This window comes from Mustela lutreola, chromosome 3 (genome assembly GCF_030435805.1).
Source record: "Mustela lutreola isolate mMusLut2 chromosome 3, mMusLut2.pri, whole genome shotgun sequence".
NCBI lineage: Eukaryota > Metazoa > Chordata > Mammalia > Carnivora > Mustelidae > Mustela > Mustela lutreola.
Genome location: NC_081292.1, coordinates 100,385,007 through 100,395,918, shown reverse-complemented (window position 1 = coordinate 100,395,918; position 10,912 = coordinate 100,385,007). Strand labels below are relative to the sequence as shown.

Below are 10,912 nucleotides of genomic sequence, written 5' to 3'. Positions count from 1 at the left end.
AAGGCCATTAATTACGACAAGATTAGGGAGATTGTCCAGGCCCCTGACGAAAACCCCGCCATGTTTCTTAACCGATTGACAGAGGCTTTAACCCAGTACACTCGCTTGGACCCCGCCTCTCCTACAGGGGCCATGGTACTGGCTACTCATTTTATCTCTCAATCAGCACCGGATATACGGAGAAAGTTAAAAAAGGCTGAGGAGGGCCTTCAGACCCCCATTTCTGACTTGGTGAAAATGGCATTTAAGGTCTTTAATTCCCGTGAGGAGGTAGTGAAAGACCCCCCCCCCCCAGTCTTTAAATAATTAACTGCTCTTTTGTTGTGTAAGAGTACCCCTCCTCCCCTTGCAGTGAAAAGACCCTTCCCCCAGGGTTGAATTCAATGTAACTGCTCTTTTGCCTTTCTGTAACAGCTTGGCTACTAAGGCATGACACTTAACTCCTGTTTAAACAAGATACCCTCTCCTAATAGCAGGGGCATGGTCATGTAGGCAAGGGGGCTGCATGGTCACATAGGTCACGTAGACAGGATGCCTTTCTGCTGAGTAATAAGGTCAAGCTTCCCCTCTTTGTTTCCCCTTCCCGCCTTTCTCTTCGCGCGAGGGGGTCTTCCAGGGCCAATCCACTAACACCAAGTATGCCTTTTTCAAAAGTTCAAACTGTCCACCAATCAGTTGCGCCCCACCCAAAACTTGTTTGTACCTGTTTATAAAAACCCGGCACCACCACAGCCGGGTGTGCTCAGCTAGCAGGAGCTGCTGACCACCCGCAGGCGCGCGCTGACCACCCGCAGGCGCCTGCGTAACAATAAAGAACCTCTTGCTGATTGCATCCAGTGGCAGTGTTGGATTCTTGGGTAAGGGGATCCGCGGGTCTTTCATTTGGAGGTCCCACCGAGATCATCGGACTCCTGCCCACGGATCCAACTGACTCCCACCGGGAGGTAAGCTGGCCAGCATTCTTGTCTCCTGTCTCATGTTCTCGTTTGTATCCAGTCTCGTGTTCTTGTTTGTCTCTAGTCTTGTGAGGCCTCTGTTTGACCTATACTGCGGGTAGCGGTATAGTGTTTGTACAACAGCCTGCGTTGTTGGATTGGATTTGTAGGCAGCTTGAGAAGGAGCTGACGAGCTCGGACTTCTCCCCTGCCAACCCTGGGGGACGCTCCAGGGTGTCGAAGGGCCCAATTTTTTGGAGCCCCTCATTTGTCCGAGGGTTATATCCGTTTGTCCGTTCCAGAGGAACCCCTCGGCCCTGGACGGAATTTGTCCACCGCAGGGAGATCTCGAGGCTCCTCTGGGCCGGTGGAAACCTTGCTTTCGGTAGCATACCGAAACCGCGCAGCGACCTTTTTGTTAATTGTTTTGTGTGTTCTACTCGTTGTCCTTGGTGTTTTCTTTGAGTCTAAAATGGGGCTTCTCCCTCATTCACTTCCCGTGTTAATGGCTATAACTGGAGCCAACTGGGGTTAGTCTCACTCGAGACAGAGACTATAAGGAATATTCCCAAGCAGCTGCCGAAACTCTCTTTGTTTCGGGGAAGTTTCCTTGTGTTCTCTGGCCTGACTTAGACTGCTTAACCCCTCCCCCCTTGCTGGTGGGAAAGCATGGTGTCTGCTCCTCTGTTGGGGCTTAGGAGCTCCAAAACCGGGAATCTTTTCTCTGCCTCCTGGCAGCACTTTGTTCTGTTTCTGTACCAACGCGCGTGCAACCTGCATGACTAGCCTCTAGATCATGCACCACAGCTCCTTCTCTCTTCACTGTCAAGGAGCAAGAAGAGAACCCCCTGGACCTAACACTCCCCACTCCAGATCTTCCCACGCATGTCTCAGGTAAACATTCAAAGTGGAGTGGGCCCAGGTGGAACATAAATCAGTGTTGAAACTAAGTTAAGTTTGTTGGTTTAATTAAGATAATACCTGTCTTTGAAGTTACAGCAGTAAATGTGAAACTTTTATTCTATCAAAGTTTACTAAAGGTCAAATAAGCTTATGTTACTTGTTAAAATTTGTTAGCAAAGGAATGACTAAACTGATGGTTAATTGTCTGTCTCAAAGTTCTAATGGCTAATTGCTGAAATAGCTTTCAAAGTCTTTGGTAACCTGAAAGTTTTAAAGTTTTGCTTGGATGACAAATGGGATTAAATTGTGGACATCTAGGTCTTAACCAAACAGGATAAAATGCTAAGTCGTTAATTACTGAATGTAGGTTTGTGCTTTTGACTTCTTACTGCAAAGAAACTAAGAGTATTTAAATCTGTTGGTAAACTTGTTTGCCACTTAACTGATTGATAAATTGCCACCTGAAGAATTCTGTTGTAACAGTTCACAATTGGTTAATAACTAAAGGTGTTTCTAAGAATACAAAGTTCTGCTTAGTGTAACTAAGACTGATGGAAATAAAAGGAAACTCTGCATGTAGGAAAGTAGGAGATATGTAAGAAAGATTTAAGGAAGGTAATTTTGTCCTAAATGAGATGGTTGTTTGGAAGGAAATGGCTTGGGACAAAACCTGAATGCAAAGGAAAGTTGTAGAAGGTTTGTGAACGGAAATCTTCACAAAAGAAATTTTAGATATGGTCAGGACAGACTAAAAAAGAAAGAAAAACAGCCTCCAAGGTGATTTAGCACTCTCCTGGCCTGCCTCCACACAGATTATACTTCCAAGTATAAGGGCCATTTGGCCTTGAGAGATTAAGGAAACAGCCCAACCTTGAGGGACTGCGAAAACACCCTGTTACCATCTTCCATTGCCTGTAACCATAGAAACTCACTCTAATCTGTAAAGAGTGAAAGGGGAGACTGATCACCTCCCATTAGCCAGAGATGCCCAAAAGGGGAGGGTATCCAACCTCTTTGAATTTGAAGAGTGCCTGACTGTGTGAATATGTCTGTATGGCTCCACCACTTCGGCTACGGAGTCTGAGGGGGCTGCACCTTGAGTCTCGCTGGGCGTCATATGGCATAACGGTCATCTACTCCACGGAGTAGCCTGGTCCGGGGTTTATATGGACAGGCCTTAGCTAAGACGATCCTAAATTCCCATGAGGGATGGGAACAAGACAACAGGGGAAAGATACCCCTCCTTTGTCTGCGACATCATTCATGATAGGAGGGAAACCCAGAAAACTCCTATCTTAAGACTGCACACTTAGAAGTAAAATAAAAAAAGGGAAAGACACTGGTATAAAAAGCTGGTTTTCTTTCTGTTTAAAAGGGGCAAAGTTTTCTTAGCTAATTGATCTGTTAAAAAGTGTAAATGGTTTTCTCTTTGCCCGCCTGAAAAATTCAGTTCCTATGTTTTGTTTTATCAGGTGTTTAACATCCCTAATTATATTTAGGCATGTGTTTTTAAACTTTCTAAGGTTTTAGCAATTGTTGACAAGATTTAAACCAATGATAAACCTTGGGTTACATTTGGGAAAATGCTATAACTATTCTAGAGATTCTATGCATTTCCAAAAGTTTTAATGTTTTGAGAGATCATCGCTTGATATTATAATTATGGAAATGTTATATATCACAGAAATTGTAACCTGATTTTCTTGCAGCTAAATTGTAAACTCCCATGTCTCTTTAGCTCTAACCATATCCATTCTGAGTTTTTGTAATTTATAATTGTTTTAATTCTCTGGTAAAATGAGTTTTATCTTCAAGGATATTCCTATAAAGGACTTTCAGGACAAATACAGATATTTGATATGCTTGAAAATCCTAAAACTGAAATAGGTAAGAATTTCCAGAACTGACTAAAGCCGCATTCACCAGAATTAGTAACATGGGACTAAATGAACTAAAAGATTATAGTGTTGGGTCTGTTAATATTTTGTCTTACTTTAAACATTGCTGGTTCTCTCTACTGTTTACTCTTACAGACTAGGGATACTCCCTCCTAGTTATCTGTAACTTATAGAGATGTAAAAGTGCTCATTTGTAAAAGTGCTCAAAGCATTCACCTTTTCTCTTTATCTGAACCCTCTGAAACCAAAAGGTCTCAGTAAGTGTTCTTTCTTCCATGGCAATCAGTCATTTGCATAAGTTCAATAAGAATCTGTTCTCCTTGTAACAGGACACCATTGGAAACTGGTTATTTTACCAAGGCTTTGACTGGAATGTCATATTTGAGAAAGATATGCATAAACTCAGATATGACCAGACAGCTTTAAGAAACTAAGGTTGACTTTATGAAACCTGGAGCCATAAAGCCTCTTGGGACTGTTGGCCTGATACCTTGCTTACAGAGTTCCCAGCAGCCTCACCAGGTGAGTAAAGAATGTCACTCCTTGGTAGGTGCGGAGACTCAGAAGAGGAACTCGCACAAATCAACAGGTATTGCAGGCATGCCTGATGGCAAGTACAGAGCTTGGCTTCTGGCCCGGAGAGGCTACTAAAAGTTCAACCTAGAGATTCCTTATACAAAGTCCCAGCAAAGCAGATTCTAAAAGATCTATTTGATCACACTCACTGTTCTTGCTGAGCTTATGTAAATAATGGGCCAAGTTTGTTAAAACTGGACCTGTGTCACAAGTGAATTAGTCCTGATTTGGCTATCTCTGTAAATGAGGGTTATTTTAGAGAGAAAAATTATGTTTTAGTAACACGCCTTTATGGATGTTAAATTCTAGATTTGATTGTCTTTAAATGTTTGTTTACCTAAGCTAAACAATTTGAGGTAAACTTCAGAGAAGTTGCACAATAGCTTCTTTAGTCGATCTTATTATTTTGTGGGGATATTAGCAGACCCCACAGCACATGATTAAACAACTGAAAAATGGGATTGATTCCCCTACAATTGTATAACTTAACTAACACCTTATGTGTGGCTGGGATAATGAAATTGCCTAAAAGCCAGCCTATTGCACTCCATAGGATTAACTATGGACTTGTGGAGATAATGGATGACCCCACTTTCTTTATGAGTGGATTGGATGATCCATGGGGGACTCCCCTTATCTCTTGACAAGTTTTCTCACTTGCCAGTGATCCTCTGTAATCAGGATATTGTTAAGGCTGGACCACTCAAAGGTCTTCTTATTGGTTTCATCCCTTAGTCTTATTTATCCTAGAGGCCACCTCTGTTGAGGTGCAATTGCAAACAGATGCTTTAGCTAAGCATAGAACAGCCTCCCTTATAAAAGAGCCTCAAAGCTCACTATGGGACAGTCCTTGACTGTAATGATGTCACATTAGGTCCAGATTTGTCTTAGAAGCCAAAGGCCACCAATGGATGATGGAGGCCAACTTATTAAATACTGGGCTACATTAACAGATATGCCAGAAATAAAACTTGTCAAACTTTAAACCTAGTTACCTGTATGCCTGAACCTGACCACTGTACTTCTTTCTCTATAGAGCAAAAAAGGTTATTGATCTTGCTTACTCTATCTGGCCAGATTTAAGATGCCCCTGTTAAAAATATGAATGACAGTTGGTTTTCTGATGACAGTAGTTTTCATAGAAAAAAAATAAGAAAAGCTAGGTGTGCCATAGTGCTCACTAGCACTTTGCAATTGCCAAAGTCTAAGAATTAACATTTATACTGACTCCGAATATGCTTTCCTGGTACTACATGCCCATGGAGCTATTTGGAAGGAAAGGGGATTGCTGTCAAGCCATAAATCCCCAATCCAATATGGGCCTAAGTTCCAAAACCCTCCTTATCGCTATACTAAGGATGGCATATATCAAATCTGAGATACATATTTGTGGTTCACACCCACGATTGGACAGCTCAGTTAAAAGGCAGTTTTATGCTGGGAACGAAGAAATCATATGTATGATACTTGGGCAAATAACACACGACATCTAGGATGGCTGTCTTTAGAAATGTGTTCCCAAGTAATAGTACTCCAGGCTACTGACTGGTTTGCTACTGATTGGGTAAGGTGACCTGGCATTAGATGGCCAGCTCCAGACGGAACCCACTGGATATGTGGAACCAACCTGTGGCCCTGGCTTCCTCCAGGGTGGATAGGACGCTGTACTTTAGGATTTGCCTGAATTCATGGGCACATTATGTCATGTGGCATGTAGAAGCCCTTAATAAATATACTACAAAGGCACTCAATGATTCACTAAATGGCATCTCCCTACTTAATACTGAAGTCTCACAGATACCAAGGCACTCCAGAAAATAGGATGGCCTTAGATGTCCTGACAGCAGCCCAGGGTGGAACATGTGCAATCATCAAGACAGAATGTTGTGTGTACATCCCAGACTATCACAAAAATGTCACAGGACTAATAAAGGATATGAATGCCCAGATTAAGGCACTACAAGGTCTCTCTCTCTCTTTTAGTGATTGGTTAAGTTCCTGGTTTGAAGGAGGACTATGGCCAAATCTCCTTTTCGGGCTTCTCATTTTTATCACCTCATTAACCTTAATATGTTGCTTTGTTCAATGTTTCTCTACTTGGTGCCGAGACTCCATTACTGCAATGACTTCACCATGACAGACGATCCTTGTCACGTGAGAGGACGCCTCTTCACTGTCAGCGCTGGATTCGGCTGCCTCCGCCTATCATAACTCCCCTATACATTCCTCCACTGATCAATATTGACCCCAGTAGGTAGGAACAGCTCTACGCCCCTATTCAGCAGGAAGAAGTTACAGAAGATGAGACCTTCCACCTTCAACCACCTTAAAGATTTAAGAGTCAAAATTGTTCAGGGGGAAATGATGAAGGAACAGGAGGCTGGCTGAGGATGGAGAAGGGGCTGATGCCTTGCACCCCCTCTTCACCCTTCTCCACCGCGAAAACTGGTTCAACAGATTGCCTTGGCTTACTACTTTGTTGTCATCTATAACGGGCCCTCTCATCATTCTGTTATTAATTCTAACTTTTGGTCCTTGTGTCTTAAACAGGTTAGTACAGTTCATTGAAGATCACCTGTCTGTTGTTCAGACTATGGTACTGACACAGCGATACCAACTCCTCAAGCAAACAGAGCCCCGGACTAGCTCAATGCAAGGGCAGGACATGCAAGAACAAGACGAATGGATATAAGATTCTATCCATGATCAAGAAAAAGGGGGGAATGAAAGACCCCCCCCCCCAGTCTTTAAATAATTAACTGCTCTTTTGTTGTGTAAGAGTACCCCTCCTCCCCTTGCAGTGAAAAGACCCTTCCCCCAGGGTTGAATTCAATGTAACTGCTCTTTTGCCTTTCTGTAACAGCTTGGCTACTAAGGCATGACACTTAACTCCTGTTTAAACAAGATACCCTCTCCTAATAGCAGGGGCATGGTCATGTAGGCAAGGGGGCTGCATGGTCACATAGGTCACGTAGACAGGATGCCTTTCTGCTGAGTAATAAGGTCAAGCTTCCCCTCTTTGTTTCCCCTTCCCGCCTTTCTCTTCGCGCGAGGGGGTCTTCCAGGGCCAATCCACTAACACCAAGTATGCCTTTTTCAAAAGTTCAAACTGTCCACCAATCAGTTGCGCCCCACCCAAAACTTGTTTGTACCTGTTTATAAAAACCCGGCACCACCACAGCCGGGTGTGCTCAGCTAGCAGGAGCTGCTGACCACCCGCAGGCGCGCGCTGACCACCCGCAGGCGCCTGCGTAACAATAAAGAACCTCTTGCTGATTGCATCCAGTGGCAGTGTTGGATTCTTGGGTAAGGGGATCCGCGGGTCTTTCAGTGGCTGAGCTTAAACGACAAGCCAGACTCCAGCAAAAGGTTCAGTTGCAGACCCAAGCCTTGGTAGCAGCCCTGCAGCCGGCCAGCTCTGGGAGCCAACAGAGAGGGGCAACCAATCACACCCCCCTGGGGTCCTGTTTCAAATGCGGGGCTGAGGGACATTGGGCTCGCCAGTGCCCCAATCCAAAGCCGCCAACTTGGCCTTGCCCTCAGTGCCATTTGATGGGCCACTGGAAATCTGACTGCCCTAACCTCGGGGTACCTTCGGCGCCTCAATGTGGGGGACCCCCCCGAGACAGTAAGTCCAGCCTTTCACCTGCTTGGATTGGAGGACGACTGACGAAGCCCAGACTCGGCCAACCCTCTCACCCAGGCCGAGCCCACGGTTACGCTCCAGGTAGCGGGTAAGTCCATCTTTTTTGCTGGACACGGGGGCTACCTACTCTGTTCTGCCTTCCTACTCGGGACTTACTTGAACCTCACCAATTACTGTTATGGGGATCGATGGGACCTCCTCCAATCCTAGGGTGACCCTTCCCCTCACCTGTAGCCTGGATGGGTTCCCCTTCTCCCACTCGTTCCTAGTGATTCCTTCCTGCCCGGTCCCTCTACTGGGGAGGGACATTCTCCAGAAACTGAGGGCAACTATCTGCCTCTCCCTTTCCTCCCCTCCCTCCACCTAAACCCGTCTCATCCTACACCTCTCCGCTCACTCAACCCCCACTCCAGATAACCTACCTACTGTAGATCCTCAGGTGTGGGACATCTCAGAGCCCATCATCGCTTCCCACCTTACTCCGGTTAAAGTACAGCTTAAGGATAACTCCAAGTTTCCCTCTCAAGCTCAGTTCCCTATTTACTTAGCCCACCGCTGGGGCCTGAAACCTATCATAGAATGGCTTAAACGGCAGGGACTCCTGATCCCCATCAGTTCCCCCTGTAACACCCCTATCCTCCCAGTACGCAAGCCCTCAGGGGCTTATCGACTGGTACCAGACCTTAGGCTTATCAACGAGACCCTGTGTGGTCCCCCTCCACCAGTCGTTCCTAACCCCTACACCCTATTGTCTCGCGTTCCCCCAAACACCTCTCACTTTACAGTACTGAACCTAGAGGACACCTTTTTCACTGTCCCCTTGTACCCTGATTCCTATTTTCTTTTTGACTTCACCTGGGAGGATCCTGACACGCACGCTTCTGAACAACTTACTTGGACTGTCCTACCCCAGGGGTTCAGCCCCCACATTTTCGGCCAGACCTTGACTACAGACTTACAGCAGTGCATCCTTAAGGCCAGCACTCTACTACAATATGTGGATGACCTCCTTCTCTGTAGCCCCTCCCTCTCAGTCTCCCAAGACGACACCTCCACCCTACTTAACTTCCTAGGGGCCAAGGGATATCAAGTCACCCCCTCTAAGGCCCAACTGTGTGCCCCTTTGGTTACCTATCTGGGCATATTTCTGACCCCACTTCTAAGTCCCTTACTGGGGACGGCATACAACTCCTCCAAGAACTCCAACCTCCCCAAATGGCGGATGAAATACTCTCTTTTCTTGGATTGGTTGGGTTCTTCAGACATTGGATTCCAAATTTCTCTATCCTAACCCGTCCTCTATACCAGGCAGCTAAAGAGACCCCCCCCCCAGGGCCCCCTAACTGATCCCACTTTGATCCGCAACTCATTCTCTAAACTAGGGTACCGCCTTACCACCGGGCCAGTTTTAGCCCTACTCGATCTCTAAACCATTCCATCTCTAAACTGATGAGTGCTCCAGCTCGGCCACCAGCCTCCTAACACAACTGGTGGGGCCTACGCATAGGGCTATAGCCTACCTGTCCCAAGCAACTGGATGTCACCGCCCAGGGATGGCAGCCCTGCCTCAGGGCCCTAGCAGCAGCCGCTTCTCTTATGAAGGAGGCCCTCAAACTTACCTTAGGGCAGCCCATCACGGTCTACTCTCCCCACCGACTCACAGACCTCCTTAGCCACCGATTCCTGGCCCATCTGACTCCTTCTCGTCTCCAGCTATTCCATCTGCTATTCCTAGAAAACCCACAAATCTCTCTCTCTACCTCCCCCGCCCCCCAAACCCCACAACTTTACTGCCTATACCCTCATCCACCCCGGAACCCGTTCACTCCTGCCTACACTACAAAGGAAACACAAGCCCTCCAGGCATGGGGAGGAAAGATTGGAGATAAGGGGTGGATCTACATTCAGGACAGGATTGCCCTGCCAGGCAATCTGGCGCACACCTTAATTACTGACATCCACCGATCCCTCCATAGTGACCCAAAGGCTCTCCACCAATTTCTTCAGCCATTGTTCTATCATCCTTCCTTATCTAAGGTAATTAAAGTTGTCCGCAGGGCTTGCAAAACCTGTTCCACCATGAATTCACAAGGAGGAATCGCCAGACCAGACCAGGGCCTAACCATCAGCTCCAAGGTCATCAGCCGGGGAAAGACTGGCAACTGGACTTCACTCACATGCCTCGCCATAAAACCTTGTGCTACCTATTAACCTTGGTTGATACATTCACAGGCTGGATCGAGGCATACCCCACGGCTCGGGAAATAGCTGACGTGGTGGCTACAATACTCCTCGAGCACATCATCCTGAGGTTCGGATTTCCCCAGACCCTCCAGTCAGACAACGGACCCGCCTTCGTCTCCAGTGTAACCCAACAGGTAACTGAGAGCCTCAATATAACGTGGAAACTTCACATCCCATACCACTCACAGTCATTGGGTAAGGTAGAAAAAGCCAGTGGGCTGCTCAAAGCCCAACTCACCAAACTTACCCTAGAGACCATCTCTTGGGCCCACACTTCTGCCCCTGGCTCTCACCAGACTCTGGGCTACGCCCCGCGGGCCTTTGGGCTTAAGCCCATTCGAATTACTATTTGGCCAGCCCTTTCTTAGAAATCATAGCCTTCCGGCCATTTCCCCCCCCCCCTCTTTTATCCTATCTACCTTACCTCACTCTACATCGTAGGGATACCCCTCCCTATTGACTGGCCACTCTCCAACTTCATGGCCACAAATAATACGGTCCATATTGGCCCCATCGGGGGAAACATACCTATTATTAATGTGTCCTCCCCCCTTACCACCGCAGCTGCCAACATCACTAACTCCTCCCTCCCGTATTGTACTCCCTCGGGAATATTTCTCTCGTGCCCTCAGGGAACCTATCGCTGCCTGACCACTAATGACTCCCTGGGCTATATATTCATTCTACTATCTCCTTCTACCACCATCTAC

At 46.5% G+C, this 10,912-nt stretch overlaps 1 long non-coding RNA gene across 1 annotated transcript; it reads left to right on the top strand.

Moving 5' to 3' along the window:
- The first annotated feature begins 279 nt into the window (after positions 1–279).
- On the top strand, positions 280–7,593 carry LOC131826900 (uncharacterized). The gene is made up of 3 exons (XR_009351802.1): positions 280–944; positions 1,766–1,829; positions 6,903–7,593. It is a non-coding gene; the product is annotated as an uncharacterized LOC131826900 (long non-coding RNA).
- The last annotated feature ends 3,319 nt before the right edge of the window (positions 7,594–10,912 follow it).